Raw genomic sequence first — 20,356 nt, forward strand, 5'->3', positions numbered from 1 at the left:
ACAAAAACTCTGCGGTGATATCTACTATGATTTCCAGGAACGAATTGAAACTTTAAAAAACACCTATGGTTTGAACGTGCTGGTGATTTGGGAACACGAGTGGACGACCCTGAAGCAACAGGATGCGGGGGTACAAAGGTTTATGGAAACCTTGGACTTTCCTGAATGTCTAGAGCCCCGGGATGCGTTATTTGGGGGTCGTACCAATGCCCTCTGTTTACATTATGAGGTAAAGGAGGGTGAGAGAGTAGATTACTATGATTTCACCAGTCTGTACCCTTATGTCAACAAGACCAAAATGTACCCGGTGGGGCGTCCAACCATTGTTTATCGTGACTTTCTCGAAATCGGACATTACTTTGGATTGATCAAAGTCACCATGTACCCTCCTCGCGAGCTGTTCTTACCCGTGTTGCCTTACAGGTGTTCGGGAAAATTGATGTTCCCTCTGTGTAGAACGTGTGTGGAAACTGAAAATCAAACTACCTCTTGTCTGCACAGTGATGAAGATGACGGGTGTCTGGTGTAGCATTGAGCTTGACAAGGCGGTGGAGAAAGGTTACAGAGTCGGTAAGGTGTTTGAGGTTTGGCATTTTTCTGAAAAATCTGATACTCTTTTTGCTGATTACATTATGACCCATCTGAAAGGGAAACAGGAGGCATCGGGCTATCCCTCATGGTGTGTTGACTCCGCGGCCAAAGAGCGATACATTCAGCAATATTTTGAAAAGGAAGGGATCCGTCTAGAGCCGGGGAACATAACTGTAAACCCCGCCAAGAGACAAATGTCCAAACTGATTTTAAACAGTCTGTGGGGTAAGTTTGGGGAAAGAAATTACCGTCTAAACACAACCTTGATTAAAACCCCTGAACAGTTTATAGAATTTATGTTTTCCAAACAACATGCAGTATCACACTTTCAATTCTTAAATGACCACGTGGCACAGGTCCAGTGGAGGGCCCCTAAAGATTTCCCCACCAAACAGGGGAACGTTAATGTTTTCATAGCGGTTTTTACCACGGCTTACGCCCGGCTTGAACTGTACAACTTAATGGATCAGTTGCAGGAACGCACGCTCTATCATGATACTGACTCTGTAATCTTTGTCACCAGGCCAGGGGATTGGGTCCCTCCCCTCGGGGACTACCTTGGGGAGTTAACGAGCGAACTAGATCCTCAGGAGTTTGTTTCAGGGGGTCCTAAGACTTTTGCCTACAGAACGGCTGCGGGTAAGACCTGTATGAAAGTTAAGGGTTTCACTCTGAACCATTGTAACAACAAGCTCATTAACATCAAGTCTCTGACGACCCTGGTAGAAAGTTTTGTAACAAGAAAGACGCGCCTCCTCGTGAGATTATTACAGCCGGAAATCAGATCTATCGAAATAAAAAGGGGTACACGTTGGAAGATAGATCACTAAACAAACGGTTCAGGGTGGTGTACAATAAAAGAGTGTTGAAGACTGATTATACCACTCTGCCTTATGGATATTAGCGGTGGTTTTGATAACAGACTTCAACACCCTTTCTCCTGTATTATAGCCTGTCCCTCCAATTCGGGGAAGAGCTATCTTATAAAGAACATCATAGAAGATGTGGACACAACCGTGTCCCAAGCTCTTGACAACATAGTGTGGTGTTACTCTTGCTGGCAACCTCTCTACGATGATTTGGCTTCGAAAAAAAATAATCTGAAATTTGTGCAAGGTCTCCCCGCCTCGTTGTGTGACGATGACTTGTTCCCGCCCGGTCAAACTAATCTAGTGATCCTTGATGACCTGATGGAGCAGGCCGGTGACAACAGTGAAGTGGAAAAAGCTTTCACAAAGTACACTCATCATAGGAATTTAAGTATTATTTATTTAGTTCAAAATCTATTTTTTCAAGGTAAAAAAAGCCGCACTATTAATTTATATGCCAATTATATAATTATTTTTAAAAACCCCAGAGATAAACTACAGGTCACCGTCTTGGCTCGTCAAATGTACCCTAACCAGACCAAGTTCTTTTTGGAGGCATTTGAGGATGCCACCAAAAAACCCTATGGGGACTTGATTGCGGACTTAAAAGCACAAACCCCAGAAGACTTTCGCCTCAGAACAGGTTTGTGCCCGCCCGATTGGCCGGCAGTGTATGTGCTAAAGTAAAGGAAATACATAAGAATGTCTGTTCGGATTAAAAGAAATCTGCCACTTTTGCAAATGTTATTTGAGGGGAGCCCGCGCCATAGGAAAGCTGTGCTGGCAGGGGCCCCCTCGGATTTGATCGAGACCCTGTGTGAAATAGCTTTTAACATCTTACGCGGTAATATACCCCTAACCACTTCTCAACATTCTAAACTCAAAAAACAAAAAGCGGTTATCAAGATCATCGCTAATAAGAAGTATTCTATTAAAAGAAAAAGAAAGAAGATTAATCAAACCGGGGGTTTTATAGGACCGCTGTTGAGCATAGCCGTGCCTTTCCTAACCAGTCTTCTAGCTTCCAGAGTGGGTTAATAATGGAATATGCTCAGAAAATGTTTTTGATCCCTCAGGAGCAGCTTGAGAAACTGAGAAAAAATGTTGTCGGGCCAGAGCCCATTAGACAAACGGCCGAAAACAACCTGGACTCTGAAATGAAAGCTATACAGGCCAGGGCCGATTTAAATCAGTATTCCAAAGCTCAGTTGTATACCAACACGTTACAGCGCTACCTCCGTCTGGTTAGACAGGGTGAAAAAGATCAAAACATTTTAACTTTAACCATGGCCTCTCAAGAAAATGGTTCTGGGGCTGATGCGGGGGGTACGGTTGATAAAGATGTTGCGGTGACCGAACCTGTTGAGAGTTCAGAGGGAGATGTTGTAACGGATGTTTTGAGAAACATGCCGGCCAGAAGCAAAAGACATGCAGAATATATCCTGCACAAAATGGTTCAGAAACCGCGGGTAACGGCTTGGAATGAACAGGGTGAATTTGTTTTTAAAGGACAACTGATCAAAGGTTCACACATGTTTGATTTGTTGAAGAGTGTCACTAACACTAATAAGGTACCCGATAGTCGCCGACCTGTAGGCTGGAATGCTTTCCTACAGGCGATGGCCTGTCTGAACATGCCCCAATCAACAGTTCCTAACCAGGAAACGCGACAAAAAATCCGTCTGTGTAAAGAGGTGGAGCCTGATCTGACTCCGATATCTCATTACTCTGACCGTGCTGAGCGACCATCCTCAGGATCTATCCATCGTTGGGAAGCTTATTAATCTCATGTTTTTATTTGTCTCCCCTGTAAATAATGACCCGACAAACAATTTTTTTTTTTTTCAAATGTTGTTCATTTATTTATACCATAAACCCTGCTTTGTATAAGAATTGTGTTGAATAAAAACAAAACTAATGATTCAAAGGCTGTTTTCATTATTTTTTCACCTTAACACGCATGACATCTTTTAAAATCCTCACAAGAACACCCCATCTGTATACATGGCTGGCTAGGGTCGTAAGTCATTGTGTTATAAGGGGGGGTCCACAGTGTCCTGACAAACTCTGCCACTTTTTTATCATTTTGGCCTAAATCCTCACTGTACAAGGCCATAATATCGGGGTATGACCTTCCTTTAGATCTATGATATAAGAAAAACACACAGTGTTGACCACAAGTGAAGGTCTGCAGACTTTGTACTTGACGACCGCTGTAAATGGTTTCTTGACAGTTGTTGAGCAGAAAGTTATTGATCTTCCGAGGGAAAGGTCTGAAATCCGGGGGGTTTGCATAGGAATCAAAAAATTCTCCACGGTGGTCCTCCCTTAGATAAATAGCCAGCCAATGTTCTCCGGGCATATTTTTAGGGTGTGTGTTGATTATGTACATTGCAGGTAAATTCTTGATCTTAAATTTAGGCAGCTGATCGCAGGCGTAGACTCCTTGAAACAGTTTCCGTGAGCCGGCAAGGGCATTCATGTTGTGGTTGAGCTCTCTGGTGTTCATTTTAATAATAATCATACAGAACGTTTCTCCTCCGATTCACCTCAATAATGTTGTCAAACACAGCATACACGACCATATTTACAGTGCGTGGTAGAGGCTGCTTGAAACGCATCTCCAAACGCATATTGCCCGTCTTCATCAGTGAAAAATGTTGTCCACACTCTTCGTCAGGGGTCAGGTTGAAACCGTACAGGGTGTAACCGCTGCAGTATTCCCGGCGATCGATCAGCAGAGTTTGATCCTTGAGATGGCGACCCGTAGCCAGTACTAGACTGTCATATTCACGAACCGCATTGCCGTTTTCAAAGTCAGGTTGAAAAGGTCTGGATGGAACCTGCACACCATCGACGTACAACGCTATAAATTCCGCGTTATGTTTAAAGTTAAAGGGGTTCTTGTTGTAAACCCCGGTAAATGCATCATTATCCACGAGACCTATAATAACCTGTTTTGGGAGCTGTCCTAGAAACAGATTTTCCTGGTTCATCACCCGTGTCCCTGCGGGGATACTGTGGACTTTCATATAGACTCTTTCGATCGGGTACTCGGCGTTTGCCGTCATTAACGCCTGCGCGTGTCCTAGTTTAACCGCCGGGGAGACGGACACTTTTTTCACAAACAGCGAGGCCGATAATATGGTCAGTTTATATTTTTCCGTATCAGGGGTCATCAGACAAAAAGCATTTTTACTACGGATCATTTTAATTTTAATGTCTACCCCGTTGAGCATGAGTTTTTCTTGGAAAAATATGTCTGCATGGATATGCCCCATTAGCTCAAAGGTCCTCCCTTCTGTTGAAGAGGCCGTTCTTTTTTGCAAACCCTTATTGAGTCCCTCTGGATCCTTGTCGTCCATAGCTTCCGAGATGTCTTTGAAGAAAAGGCCGGGGCTGAACTGTTTGCTTAGGGTCTCCTCACTATAATTAAGTTTACACTCCATCATGGCTCTATAGGGGTAAGTATTGCTGCTTTGACTAATGAGCCGATCTCCCAGGGTCACATCCACCTGTGAAAACATGGTGGCCACCGGGTAATTGATGACCCCAGCGATGGCCGTATTCTCGATTGCATCGCCATCCTAATCAGTCACTTTACAGTTCATTAAAATAAATGTGTTATTCAAATCAATATAATCCTCGCCATTGCCAGCTATAAAAAACTCCAGAGGGGCCGTGTCTGAAATTGCAGAAAGAGGGGGAATCTCTACATATATGATCTTATCTATACTCGTTTGAGTGTATGGAACTGTAAACAGATCCAGTTCTGATTTGACGCATTCTTCCGATAGACTGTTGACAAAAGACATGTTTAAAAGATGTATCCTGAGGCTCTATTTTTCTTTCTTTGAGACTTTCTTTTTGCAGGTTTTTTCTTGTGCTGCTTCCTTCTCCGAGTGTTTCCACGATATGTTGGAGAATGAGAGATTCTTCGTTTTTTGTTAGCCACGGATCTTCGTCGCCCTGGTGGACACATGCTGTTTCTTCTTTTACCCCCCCTCCTCGCCATTACCATGAGACCCGAACCCTCCTGATGCTCATGGCTAGCTGCCCGGTTCATAACATTGGTGAACACGTCACTAACAATATTTTTAGCCGCTGATTTCAAGTGGGGTCTGGCTATAGCAAAGCCTCTCTTAAGCAGGGGTACGGCCATTCTAAAGAGACCACGAAAGAGTCCTCCTAGACCGGCGCCATACATTGTGGGGGCTCCTACAAAACCGGGCAAGCCGTTCCATCTTGCATCTTGTAATAATCCACATAGGCGCTAGGATCTACATAACCCCTCGAGGTAGCCATTTTAATAATGTACACACTGTTTCAGGGGTCGAAAATGTAGTTTGACATTAACTTTACCGAAGCGGAAGTGTACGTTGATATTCTGATCCGATTTTACTTCGATCGTGATGTTGTCACAGTGGGTCATTGAGACTGGTACGTAGTGTGGTTTGTCATAAGTAATTGTGACCATGTCATTGCTTTTACCTTTAATAAGTACATTTCTCAAAAGGGGGACATAACTATCCCAGACCCTCTGGTGGGTTATGATATCCGTATACACATAAAGAGTGTAAAAGCCGCCACACCACTTCTGAGAACCTGCTCTCTGTGTCCGAATAGAACCCTAATATACGCCCCAGTTGGCCGCTGGTTTGAATGCTAATACCTGGTTTTGACACCTTGTACACTCTGTTTTTAATAGGGTTGTAATATAGCTTGATGTTGGGGGTGCCTTCTGAGAACTGTTTATGCATCTCATCTAATATTTTATCCACATTGTCATAATAACCTCCTTGTATCGTGAATGTCCATTGACTCTTTTTTACATCATCAAAAATGGCGAAAGTGGCATCCTTATCTTGTAAAACAGCCCAAGTGTAAGGATACTGTATTTCCGCCAACCCCACTTCCCACGACCCCCTTAGATCTATAGATTTTCCAAATTCCAAATATTTCATTTTTAGGGTATATATCGAGAGAGGCGTTACTGGGTAGAGTCACGTAGAAGCCTCCTGATTCGATCTTGAGTATCGAAAGTAATGCCCCCAACACACCCGCGGGCATGTTGTTATAAGGATTGAATATCGCAAACCTGTTGTTCCGGGACCCAACTATTGAACTTTTCAGGCCATCCAAGCCATTTCATCAACACATATTTTTTCCGGTTCTGGGTTTTTTCAGCTAATATCTTTTCAACTCTGTATACACTGTCTTTACCCACAATAATTTTTTGTAACTCGGCTTCGTAAAACGTTCCTTCTATATTCTCCCCGTCATAGTCTTTTAACCGGTACACGGGGGGGTCTCTAGCCAACTGTTTGGAAACTGTAAAAGTACTCCTTAGCTTTGAAACGCGAACCACATCACAGATGTTGAACTTATAAGTAGTTTTTCCCTTCTTAATAAATGGTCCGTATAATTTTTTATAGACCTTAAAAGAATTACTTTGATCCACATCTATAGGCTTCATTTTAATACTGGTGTGATACCCTTGGTTGTAAGTATCGATAAAATCCTGAACTTTATCAAAATACTTGAACGTGTTGACCGCTGTAAAATATCTCCACATTTTGGTCTTTATGGTGCGGTTAAACCTCTCCACTACCGATGCCTTAAGCTCATTACCGGTGGTGAAATGATGTATTTTGTGTCTCTTCAGTAGATTCTGAAATTCTCTGTTGAGAAACTCTTTTCCTTTATCAGTCTGCAGTTTTTTAGGACATCGACCCTGGGACAATATATCCTCAAAGGCCCTTGTCACCGCCCGACCTGTTTTATTATGTAGAATGCGAGCCCAGGCATATTTTGATAACACATCGATACACATCAACATCAATTTGTGACCATTGTTATGTTTTGATAAATTTGACATATCGACTAGATCCATTTGCCATTGTGAGTCTATGTCAGTTGCATATACGCGGTTTCTTTTAAAGTTAATCCTGAGAGGTTTATGTAAGGTATAGGCGTCTTGTTCCCGTAACCATTCTGAAACAACCACATCATTAACCTTCACTCCGGCCTCAGCGAGTCCTCTTTGAAAACCCTTCTTACCCGCCAAACCCCCAATCTTGGCTGGGTTGTAGTATAGTTCCTGCATTTGGGGAGCTTGCCGAGTCATTCTGTCAAATAACCACACAGACCCACACTATGCGCAAAGTTTTTATACAAGGTTTTTTATTCAACTTCAGGAGAGCAGATACCCCTTTTTAGACATTTGAGAAAAGTATAACATACACAACAATTTTTTCTACGGTCCAGACAAAAAGAAATCAGATGATTGGTTACTTGATCTATATCAACAAATATACCTGTTTCTTTATCTTGTAGGCACACACCTCAGTTACATATGTAAATAAAACAACAATATGACCTATTTTAAAAGTAAACAGAGGTGTATTAAACATGCTCAGTAAAAGGTCATACAGATGTTGATGAAATGGCCTAATATCATTCTTGGCCCCCTTGAGCGCTTCATCCCAGTGTTCGTACCCCCCGGTCTTTGTTACAGCAGCCATTAACTTTTCCAGGTTTGAAAGTTGATCCTCATCGATGGTTAAATCTGTAGAGAAAAGGCTTGCGTTGGCTACTTTTCTGTCAAGCACATGGTGTAATAGCGCTCTCAGGTTAGCTGCAGAGTGTTGATGACAGAACCAGTTGCAGAAGCAGTCCAGGGTCTGAGGTCTTGGAGAGTAACCGCAGTCAAAGGGTTCCAGAGTGTATACAAAATCTGGGGAATAGAACCAGGGGTGATCCCGGGTTTGAAGAGGCCTGTAGAGCCTGTCGACGTCCGCAGCTTTCAGGTAAGACATTCTCTTTAATTTTAAACCATGATTGAATTGTTGCGCCTTTTATCCTATCTCTTCACTACGTCACGACACACCGCCCTCTTAGAAGAGAGTAGCCCCTGAGCCGTCAGACCCCCCTCCAAAACCCCACACGTCGTCTGTTTTATCATCGTCGTCGTCATTCAAGGGGGATATATAATCCATAATCCAGCATATTCTCCTTCTAACCAAATCCAGTTGCGAACATTTGGTCAAGATGTCAAAACCATCATTTATACAGTTTATGACCTCTTTCAAGAACGGCCAGTCCACGGCGTCAAACATAATTTCAGTAACCTGTTTTTCTGGATCCTCCACACCCCCTTCAATAGGGTTTGTAATCAGGGTACTGCTAAACAAAACCTTACGATCTGTAGTTAGAGATAGACTCTTCACCACTCTACCGTAGTTCTGCAAGCTTTCCCATTCACACCTTTCAAAACCCTGAGTCGGAGACTCCATTTCGCATTCTCTTGGACCCTCTTGCAAGCCTTCTAGAGTCTTATCCACAAGCCCCAGATCTCTCCAGGCCATCACCTTCAACCAGTCCTCATAAGAGTATTCAATTACCGTCTCAAAAGGTTCCAACGTACCCTCCTTCTCTCCCAAAGCAAAAAGCTCCACTCCAACATAGCTGGGATCCCTTTTAAAGCGGTAACCCCGTCGAGCCCCCCAGAACAACACCCAGGAGCGTTCAATCTTCAAATTGGTGAGTACAGGAACCCTTGCCCGGGATTGTTTCTTGCGGGGTTTCATGTTGATGTCGCTGGACATGTTGAAGAAGCGGGATGTTTCTGATGCTGAGAATTAAAGAGGTATTGCCTAAAAGCAGCGCGGGTTCTTAAATAGAGAGGAGAGTTTCGGGGCGTTGCCTTCAGAGGGGTGGGGGTATTTATGGGTGGCCTTGATGTTCAGGGTTTTATGGGTGTACACTTTCTGACGGATATGACGTAGGAATAATTAAGGAAATAACTCTACCTAAAATCACGCCCCCCAATTATGACGTAGGAATATTAATAAGCTTAGGGCATACGTCATAACAAAATAGGCCGCGCCCAAAAAACCCTACTATCTACTCTTATGTAGTTGAAGGCGCAGTATAGCTCTGATAGTCTGGTGGTGACGGAAGACCACCAGCCGTTTGAACAAGCCATTCAGCATCACCTTGTTGGGCTAAGTGCAGGCACTGTCAGAGCGCAGGGCGTCCTGCCTTTGAAAGAGTTTCCGAAGTGTCCTGATGTGCCCTTTAGCAATGCCAAACAGGTCTGTGAAAATGGCATCCTTTCGCGGCACTTCAGACGCCATCTCACAGTCTAGCCGACCTGAAATGCCTGAGCCCGTTTTACCAGCAGGCTTCAACGGTAACCGTTTGAAGCAAGACGTGGCGGTGTCAGTTTCCGTAGTGTAGCGGTTATCACGTTCGCCTAACACGCGAAAGGTCCCCGGTTCGAAACCGGTCGGAAACAGCCTGCTGTGGGCCTGCCCTTTTCGTCCTGTTTGCCCTCGTGGTTCCCCGGAGGCGGTGGGTAGCTTTTCTTCATTGGAGTGCCCGAAATCGGTGCTCTCAGAGCGTCCGTCCGTCGACAGGTTGAAATTGTAAACGCTGGTGTAGCCACTTTTAATTAAAATCTGATGATGATGATGATGATGATGTTGTTGTTGTTGTTCTTGTTGTCATCGTGGTCGCCGTCATTATTATTGTTAAAGTAAAGCAGTAGTTAGATTTGTTGCTACCGTAAGGTGTAGAAGGCACAATAGCTCTGTGATTGTCTGATGGTGGCACAAGACGAGCAGCAGCTGTTTGAACAAGCCATTGAGCATCACCTTGTTGGGGTAAGTGTAAGTCTTGTCATAGCTCAGGGCATTCTTCCTTTAAAAGAGTTTCCAAAGTGTCCTGATGTGCCCTTGAGCAATGCAATATAGGTCAGTGAAAATAGAAACCTTTATCTCACAGGCAGGCCCACGGGAAACGCCTGTGCGCGTTTTACCAGCCTGCTTCGATGGGAGCCAATCGAAACCCCAGGACAGGTTGGTTTCTGTAGTGTAGTGGCTATCATGTTCGCCTCACACGCGAGAAGTCCCTGGTTCGAAACTGGGCGGAAACAACCCGCGGTGCACGCGTGCCAGTGCCGTGTTACCCGTCCTCATCTCTCTGCCCCATGGCCGGCCGTCGTTTTCTCTTCCTCGGAGTGGCAAGAAATCCTGACCTTGAGAACAAATGATCGCAGAAGGGTAGCTTTGCGAGGCGCTGGAACTGACACTTTTAAAATCGATACATGTCGTTGCTGTTGCAATACGACCGTAGCAGGATCGGTGACATTGCTGTTACTCTTATGTAGTTGAAGGCGCAAAATAGCTCTGATAGTCTGGTGGTGACGGAAGACCACCAGCCGTTTGAACAAGCCATTCAGCATCACCTTGTTGGGCTAAGTGCAGGCACTGTCTGATCGCAGGGCGTCCTGCCTTTGAAAGAGTTTCCGAAGTATCCCGAAATCGGTGCACTCAGAGCGTCCGTCCGTCGACAGGTTGAAATTGTAAACGCTGGTGTAGCCACTTTTAATTAAAATCTGATGATGATGATGATGATGTTGTTGTTGTTCTTGTTGATGTTGTTGTTGTTGTTGTTGTTCTTGTTGTCGTCGTAGTCGCCGTCATTATTAATGTTAAAGTAAAGCAGTAGTTAGATTTGTTGCTACCGTAAGGTGCAGAAGGCACAATAGCTCTGTGATTGTCTGATGGTGGCACAAGACGAGCAGCAGCTGTTTGAACAAGCCATTGAGCATCACCTTGTTGGGGTAAGTGTAAGTCTTGTCATTGCTCAGGGCGTTCTTCCTTTGAAAGAGTTTCCAAAGTGTCCTGATGTGCCCTTGAGCAATGCAAAATAGGTCAGTGAAAATAGAAACCTTTATCTCACAGGCTGGCCCACGGGAAACGCCTGTGTGCGTTTTACCAGCCGGCTTCGATAGGAGTTATTCGAAACACCAGGACGGGTTGGTTTCCGTAGTGTAGTGGCTATCACGTTCGCCTAACGCACGAAAGGTCCCCGGTTTGAAACCGGGCGGAAAGAGCCTGCTGTGGGCCGGCCCTTTTCGTCCTGCTTGCCCTCGTGGTTCCCCAGAGGCGGTAGGTGGCTTTTCTTCATTGGAGTTCCCGAAATTGTTGGACTCAGAGCGTCCGTCCGTCGACAGGTTGAAATTGTAAACGCTGGTGTAGCCACTTTTAATTAAAATCTGATGATGATGTTATTGTTCTTGTTGTTGTTGTTGTTGTTCTTGTTTTTCTTTTTGTCGTCGTGGTCGCCGTCATTATTATTGTTAAAGTAAAGCTACCGTAAGGTGTAGAAGGCACAATAGCTCTGTGATTGTCTGATGGTGGCACAAGACGAGCAGCAGCTGTTTGAACAAGCCATTGAGCATCACCTTGTTGGGGTAAGTGTAAGTCTTGTCATAGCTCAGGGCGTTCTTCCTTTGAAAGAGTTTCCAAAGTGTCCTGATGTGTCCTTGAGCAATGCAAAATAGGTCAGTGAAAATACACTCACCTAAAGGATTATTAGGAACACCATACTAATACTATGTTTGACACCCTTTCGCCTTCAGAACTGACTTAATTCTACGTGGCATTGATTCAACAAGGTGCTGAAAGCATTCTTTAGAAATGTTGGCCCATATTGATAGGATAGCATCTTGCAGTTGATGGAGATTTGTGGGATGCACATCCAGGGCACGAAGCTCCCGTTCCACCACATCCCAAAGATGCTCTATTGGGTTGAGATCTGGTGACTGTGGGGGCCAGTTTAGTACAGTGAACTCATTGTCATGTTCAAGAAACCAATTTGAAATGATTCAACCTTTGTGACATGGTGCATTATCCTGCTGGAAGTAGCCATCAGAGGATGGGTACATGGTGGTCATAAAGGGATGGACATGGTCAGAAACAATGCTCAGGTAGGCCGTGGCATTTAAACGATGCCCAATTGGCACTAAGGAGCCTAAAGTGTGCCAAGAAAACATCCCCCACACCATTACACCACCACCACCAGCCTGCACAGTGGTAACAAGGCATGATGGATCCATGTTCTCATTCTGTTTACATCAAATTCTGACTCTACCATCTGAATGTCTCAACAGAAATCGAGACTCATCAGACCAGGCAACAACTGTCCAATTTTGGTGAGTTTGTGCAAATTGTAGCCTCTTTTTCCTATTTGTAGTGGAGATGAGTGGTACCCGGTGGGGTCTTCTGCTGTTGTAGCCCATCCGCCTCAAGGTTGTACGTGTTGTGGCTTCACAAATGCTTTGCTGCATACCTCGGTTGTAACGAGTGGTTATTTCAGTCAAAGTTGCTCTTCTATCAGCTTGAATCAGTCGGCCCATTCTCCTCTGACCTCTAGCATCAACAAGGCATTTTCGCCCACAGGACTGCCGCATACTGGATGTTTTTCCCTTTTCACACCATTCTTTGTAAACCCTAGAAATGGTTGTGCGTGAAAATCCCAGTAACTGAGCAGATTGTGAAATACTCAGACCAGCCCGTCTGGCACCAACAACCATGCCACGCTCAAAATTGCTTAAATCACCTTTCTTTCCCATTCAGACTTTCAGTTTGGAGTTCAGGAGATTGTCTTGACCAGGACCACACCCCTAAATGCATTGAAGCAACTGCCATATGATTGGTTGGTTATTGAACAGGTGTTCCTAATAATCCTTTAGGTGAGTGTAGAAACCTTTATCTCACAGGCTGGCCCACGGGAAACGCCTGTGCGCGTTTTACCAGCCGGCTTCGATGGGAGCCATTCGAAACACCAGGGCAGGTCGGTTTCCGTAGTGTAGTGGCTATCACGTTCGCCTCACACGCGAAAGGTCCCTGGTTCGAAACCGGGCGGAAACAACCCGCGGTGCATGCGTGCTAGTGCACACAGTGCTGACCACAAGTGAAGGTCTGAAGACTTTGTACTTGACGACCGCTGTAAATGGTTTCTTGACAGTTGTTGAGCAGAAAGTTATTGATCTTCCGAGGGAAAGGTCTGAAATCCGGGGGGTTTGCATAGGAATCAAAAAATTCACCACGGTGGTCCTCCCTTAGATAAATAGCCAGCCAATGTTCTCCGGGCATATTTTTAGGGTGTGTGTTGATTATGTACATTGCAGGTAAATTCTTGATCTTAAATTTAGGCAGCTGATCGCAGGCGTAGACTCCTTGAAACAGTTTCCGTGAGCCGGCCAGGGCATTCATGATGTGGTTGAGCTCTCTGGTGTTCATTTTAATAATAATCATACGGAACGTTTCTCCTCTGATTCACCTCAATAATGTTGTCAAACACAGCATACACGACCATATTTACAGTGTGTGGTAGAGGCTGCTTGAAACGCATCTCCAAACGCATATTGCCCGTCTTCATCAGTGAAATATGTTGTCCACACTCTTCGTCAGGGGTCAGGTTGAAACCATACAGGGTGTAACCGCTGCAGTATTCCCGGCAATCGATCAGCAGAGTTTGATCCTTGAGATGGCGACCCGTAGCCAGTACTAGACTGTAATATTCACGAACCGCATTGCCGTTTTCAAAGTCAGGTTGAAAAGGTCTGGATGGAACCTGCACACCATCGACGTACAATGCTATAAATTCCGCGTTATAATGTTTAAAGTTAAAGGTGTTCTTGTTGTAAACCCCGGTAAATGCATCATTATCCACGAGACCTATAATAACCTGTTTTGGGAGCTGTCCTAGAAACAGATTTTCCTGGTTCATCACCCGTGTCCCTGCGGGGATACTGTGGACTTTCATATAGACTCTTTCGATCGGGTACTTGGCGTTTGCCGTCACTAACGCCAGCGCGTGTCCTAGTTTAACCGCCGGGGAGACGGACACTTATTTCACAAACAGCGAGGCCGATAATATGGTCAGTTTATATTTTTCCGTATCAGGGGTCATCAGACAAAAAGCACTTTTACTACGGATCATTTTAATTTTAATGTCTACCCCGTTGAGCATGAGTTTTTCTTGGAAAAATATGTCTGCATGGATATGCCCCATTAGCTCAAAGGTCCTCCCTTCTGTTGAAGAGGCCGATCTTTTTTGCAAACCCTTATTGAGTCCCTCTGGATCCTTGTCGTCCATAGCTTCCGGGATGTCTTTGAAGAGAAGGCCGGGGCTGAACTGTTTGCTTAGGGTCTCCTCACTATAATTAAGGATACACTCCATCATGACTCTATAGGGGTAAGTATTGCTGCTTTGACTAATGAGCCGATCTCCCAGGGTCACATCCACCTGTGAAAACATGGTGGCCACCGGGTAATTGATTAATTGATGACCCCAGCGTTGGCCGTCTTCTCGATTGCATCGCCATCCTAATCAGTCACTTTACAGTTCATTAAAATAAATGTGTTATTCAAATCAATATAATCCTCGCCATTGCCAGCTATAAAAAACTCCAGAGGGGCCGTGTCTGAAATTGCAGAAAGAGGGGGAATCTCTACATATATGATCTTATCTATACTCGTTTGAGTGTATGGAACTGTAAACAGATCCAGTTCTGATTTGACGCATTCTTCCGATAGACTGTTGACAAAAGACATGTTTAAAAGATGTATCCTGAGGCTCTATTTTTCTTTCTTTGAGACTTTCTTTTTGCAGGTTTTTTCTTGTGCTGCTTCCTTCTCCGAGTGTTTCCACGATATGTTGGAGAATGAGAGATTCTTCGTTTTTTGTTAGCCACGGATCTTCTTCGCCCTGGTGGACACATGCTGTTTCTTCTTTTACCCCCCCTCCTCGCCATTACCATGAGACCCGAACCCTCCTGATGCTCATGGCTAGCTGCCCGGTTCATAACATTGGTGAACACGTCACTAACAATATTTTTAGCCGCTGATTTCAAGTGGGGTCTGGCTATAGCAAAGCCTCTCTTAAGCAGGGGTACGGCCATTCTAAAGAGACCATGAAAGAGTCCTCCTAGACCGGCGCCATACATTGTGGGGGCTCCTACAAAACCGGGCAAGCCGTTCCCGGCTTGCATCTTGTAATAATCCACATAGGCGCTAGGATCTACATAACCCCTCGAGGTAGCCATTTTAATAATGTACAAACTGTTTCAGGGGTCGAAAATGTAGTTTGACAATAACTTTACTGAAGCGGAAGGGTACGTTGATATTCTGATCCGATTTTACTTCGATCGTGATGTTGTCAAATTGGGTCTTTGAGACTGGTACGTAGTGTGGCTTGTCATAAGTAATTGTGACCATGTCATTGCTTTTACCTTTAATAAGTACATTTCTCAAAAGGGGGACATAACTATCCCCGACCCTCTGGTGGGTTATGATATCCGTATACACATAAAGAGTGTAAAAGCCGCCCCACCACTTCTGAGAACCTGCTCTCTGTGTCAGAATAGATCCCAAATATACGCCCCAGTTGGCCGCTGGTTTGAATGCTAATACCTGGTTTTGACACCTTGTACACTCTGTTTTTAATAGGGTTGTAATATAGCTTGATGTTGGGGGTGCCTTCTGAGAACTGTTTATGCATCTCATCTAATATTTTATCCACATTGTCATAATAACCTCCTTGTATCGTGAATGTCCATTGACTCTTTTTAACATCATCAAAAATGGCGAAGGTGGCATCCTTATCTTGTAAAACAGCCCAAGTGTAAGGATACTGTATTTCCGCCAACCCCACTTCCCACGACCCCCTTAGATCTATAGATTTTCCAAATTGTACCGTGTAACTGGATATTTCATTTTTAGGGTATATATCGAGAGAGGCGTTACTGGGTAGAGTCACGTAGAAGCCTCCTGATTCCATCTTGAGTATCGAAAGTAATGCCCACAACACACCCGCGGGCAAGTTGTTATAAGGATTGAATATCGCAAACCTGTTGTTCCGGGACCCAACTATTGAACTTTTCAGGCCATCCAAGCCATTTCATCAACACATATTTTTTCCGGTTCTGGGTTTTTTCAGCTAATATCTTTTCAACTCTGTATACACTGTCTTTACCCACAATAATTTTTTGTAACTCGGCTTCGTAAAACGTTCCTTCTATATCCTCCCCGTCATAGTCTTTTAACCGGTACACGGGTGGGTCTCTAGCCAACTGTTCGGTAACTGTACAATATTCGTCAGAAAATGTTTCTTCATAACCTTTGGCAAAAGTACTCCTTAGCTTTGAAACGCGAACCACATCACCGATGTTGAACTTATAAGTAGTTTTTCCCTTCTTAATAAATGGTCCGTATAATTTTTTATAGACCTTAAAAGAATTACTTTGATCAACATCTTTAGGCTTCATTTTAATACTGGTGTGATACCCTTGGTTGTAAGCATCGATAAAATCCTGAACTTTATCAAAATACTTGAACGTGTTGACCGCTGTAAAATATCTCCACATTTTGGTCTTTATGGTGCGGTTAAACCTCTCCACTACCGATGCCCTAAGCTCATTACCGGTGGTGAAATGATGTATTTTGTGTCTCTTCAGTAGATTCTGAAATTCTCTGTTGAGAAACTCTTTTCCTTTATCAGTCTGCAGTTTTTTAGGACATCGACCCTGGGACAATATATCCTCAAAGGCCCTTGTCACCGCCCGACCTGTTTTATTATGTAGAATGCGAGCCCAGGCATATTTTGATAACACATCGATACACATCAACATCAATTTGTGACCATTGTTATGTTTTGATAAATTTGACATATCGACTAGATCCATTTGCCATTGTGAGTCTATGTCAGTTGCATATACGCGGTTTCTTTTAAAGTTAATCCTGAGAGGTTTATGTTAGGTATAGGCGTCTTGTTCCCGTAACCATTCTGAAACAACCACATCATTAACCTTCACTCCGGCCTCAGCGAGTCCTCTTTAAAAACCCTTCTTACCCGCCAAACCCCCAATCTTGGCTGGGTTGTAGTATAGTTCCTGCATTTGGGGAGCTTGCCGAGTCATTCTGTCAAATAACCACACAGACCCACACTATGCGCAAAGTTTTTATACAAGGTTTTTTATTCAACTTCAGGAGAGCAGATACCCCTTTTAAGACATTTGAGAAAAGTATAACATACACAACAATTTTTTCTACGGTCCAGACAAAATGAAATCAGATGATTGGTTACTTGATCTATATCAACAAATATACCTGTTTCTTTATCTTGTAGGCACACACCTCAGTTACATATGTAAATAAAACAACATTATGACCTATTTTAAAATTAAACAGAGGTGTATTAAACATGCTCAGTAAAAGGTCATACAGATGTTGATGAAATGGCCTAATATCATTCTTGGCCCCCTTGAGCCCTTCATCCCAGTGTTCGTACCCCCCGGTCTTTGTTACAGCAGCCATTCACTTTTCCAGGTTTGAAAGTTGATCCTCATCGATGGTTAAATCTGTAGAGAAAAGGCTCGCGTTGGCTACTTTTCTGTCAAGCACATGGTGTAATAGCGCTCTCAGGTTAGCTGCAGAGTGTTGATGACAGAACCAGTTGCAGAAGCAGTCCAGAACATTCCCCATGTTCAAAGTCCCTTAGTTCAGGTCAGAGTCTGAATCAGTGGCGTAGATGTCGAATTCTTCGTCGCTGCCCCCAGCTTTAACTTCTTTACGGAAGAAATAAGCTTTTAGCTTGCCAGCGGTTTTTCTACTCGGCTCATCCAGGTCATTGAGCAGCTGCCCAAGTTTCTCTATTATAAACGGCTCCTTTTTCAGCTCCAGCAAAATCTCATCTATGATTTTCTGGACTTGTCCCACAGTGACATGTATGTGGGAGTAAGAGAGCGCCTTGATTAGTGCCGGTTTCAGCCACGGTTTGTTCAGTCTTCTGTAAAACACATTGAAATAGAACAGGAAATAGTAACGGTCTGGTTCAAACAAACAACTGTGTCTCAACTGACTGGGGTGATTCACTTCACACCCCCGACAGACTTCTTTCAGAGCTCGGTCGATGAGAGCACTCAGAATATACACCAGGGTGCTTTTAACCACTCTGCTTACTTGGTCACATACCCCGGGCATAAATCCTGCGTCTTCATCACGCCCCCGGGACAGTCCGATGCTCATTGGGTCGCCTGGTGGTTTGTGGGGTGTTTCTCCATCCATTGGACTGACCCCCTCCTGAGACGCACAGACGGTAGACAGTTCGGCAAAATCGAGGCCCTCCATGAGCTCCAGAGGCTGGGGATCCCCGAGACTCATTTGGACATCCATCGCACCGCATGTTGTTTCGTCCTGAGGGACCGGGGTCTGAGGTCTTGGAGAGTAACCACAGTCAAAGGGTTCCAGAGTGTATACAAAATATGGGGAATAGAACCAGGGGTGATCCCGGGTTTGAAGAGGCCTGTAGAGCCTGTCGACGTCCGCAGCTTTCGGGTAAGACATTCTCTTTAATTTTAAACCATGAATGAATTGTTGCACCTTTTATCCTATCTCTTCACTACGTCACGACACACCGCCCTCTTAGAAGAGAGTAGCCCCTGAGCCGTCAGACCCCCCTCCAAAACCCCACACGTCGTCTGTCGTAGTTCTGCAAGCTTTCCCATTCACACCTTTCAAAACCCTGAGTCGGAGACTCCATTTCGCATTCTCTTGGACCCTCTTGCAAGCCTTCTAGAGTCTTATCCACAAGCCCCAGATCTCTCCAGGCCATCACCTTCAACCAGTCCTCATAAGAGTATTCAATTACCGTCTCAAAAGGTTCCAACGTACCCTCCTTCTCTCCCAAAGCAAAAAGCTCCACTCCAACATAGCTGGGATCCCTTTTAAAGCGGTAACCCCGTCGAGCCCCCCAGAACAACACCCAGGAGCGTTCAATCTTCAAATTGGTGAGTACAGGAACCCTTGCCCGGGATTGTTTCTTGCGGGGTTTCATGTTGATGTCGCTGGACATGTTGAAGAAGCGGGATGTTTCAGATGCTGAGAATTAAAGAGGTATTGCCTAAAAGAAGCGCGGGTTCTTAAATAGAGAGGAGAGTTTCGGGGCGTTGCCTTCAGAGGGGTGGGGGTATTTATGGGTGGCCTTGTTGTTCAGGGTTTTATGGGTGCACACTTTCTGACGGATATGACGTAGGAATAATTAAGGAAATAACTCTACCTAAAATCACGCCCCCCAATTATGACGTAGGAATATTAATAAGCTTAGGGCATACGTCATAACAAAATAGGCCGCGCCCAAAAAACCCTACTATCTACTCTTATGTAGTTGAAGGCGCAGTATAGCTCTCATAGTCTGGTGGTGACGGAAGACCACCAGCCGTTTGAACAAGCCATTCAGCATCACCTTGTTGGGTTAAGTGCAGGCACTGTCAGAGCGCAGGGCGTCCTGCCTTTGAAAGAGTTTCCGAAGTGTCCTGATGTGCCCTTTAGCAATGCCAAACAGGTCTGTGAAAATGGCATCCTTTCGCCGCACTTCTCACAGCCTAGCCGACCTGAAACACCTGAGCCCGTTTTACCAGCAGGCTTTAACGGTAACCATTTGAAGCAAGAGGCAGCGGTGTCAGTTTCCGTAGTGTAGTGGTTATCACGTTCGCCTAACGCGCGAAAGGTCCCCGGTTCGAAACCGGGCGGAAACAGCCTACTGTGGGCTGGCCCTTTTCGTCATGCTTGCCCTCGTGGTTCCCCGGAGGCGGTGGGTGTCTTTTCTTCATTGGAGTGCCCGCAATCGATGCACTCAGAGCGTCCGTCCGTCGACAGGTTGAAATTGTAAACGCTGGTGTAGCCACTTTTAATTAAAATCTGATGATGATGATGATGATGATGTTGTTGTTGTTGTTCTTGTTGTCATCGTGGTCGCCGTCATTATTATTGTTAAAGTAAAGCAGTAGTTAGATTTGTTGCTACCGTAAGGTGTAGAAGACAACAGTTGGTATGGCGTGTGATATCAAAACATTCAGAATACTTTTAACCTATATAATTTATAAGCTTTGTAAAATAAACCCAAATATCTCTTTTGCGGGGATAAACGCTGTTCTGAGTAGTTTGTGACTTGTTTAATACCAAACAAAGCATCGCTATAAAAAAAAAAAAAAAAATCACTGTAAAAGCGCTAGTTATTTTTGATCTTTATAGTTATTTTCTAGG

General features: G+C 44.4%; 3 non-coding genes across 3 annotated transcripts; all 3 read left to right on the top strand.

Moving 5' to 3' along the window:
• Positions 1-9,686: 9,686 nt before the first annotated feature.
• trnav-aac (transfer RNA valine (anticodon AAC)) lies at positions 9,687-9,759 on the top strand. Its single transcript has one exon. It is a non-coding gene; the product is annotated as a tRNA-Val (tRNA).
• Positions 9,760-13,107: 3,348 nt separating this feature from the next.
• On the top strand, positions 13,108-13,180 carry trnav-cac (transfer RNA valine (anticodon CAC)). The gene has a single exon. It is a non-coding gene; the product is annotated as a tRNA-Val (tRNA).
• A 6,595-nt stretch (positions 13,181-19,775) lies between these two features.
• Positions 19,776-19,848, top strand: trnav-aac (transfer RNA valine (anticodon AAC)). Its single transcript has one exon. It is a non-coding gene; the product is annotated as a tRNA-Val (tRNA).
• The last annotated feature ends 508 nt before the right edge of the window (positions 19,849-20,356 follow it).

Source organism: Amia ocellicauda, unplaced genomic scaffold, assembly GCF_036373705.1.
Source record: "Amia ocellicauda isolate fAmiCal2 unplaced genomic scaffold, fAmiCal2.hap1 HAP1_SCAFFOLD_135, whole genome shotgun sequence".
Lineage (NCBI taxonomy): Eukaryota > Metazoa > Chordata > Actinopteri > Amiiformes > Amiidae > Amia > Amia ocellicauda.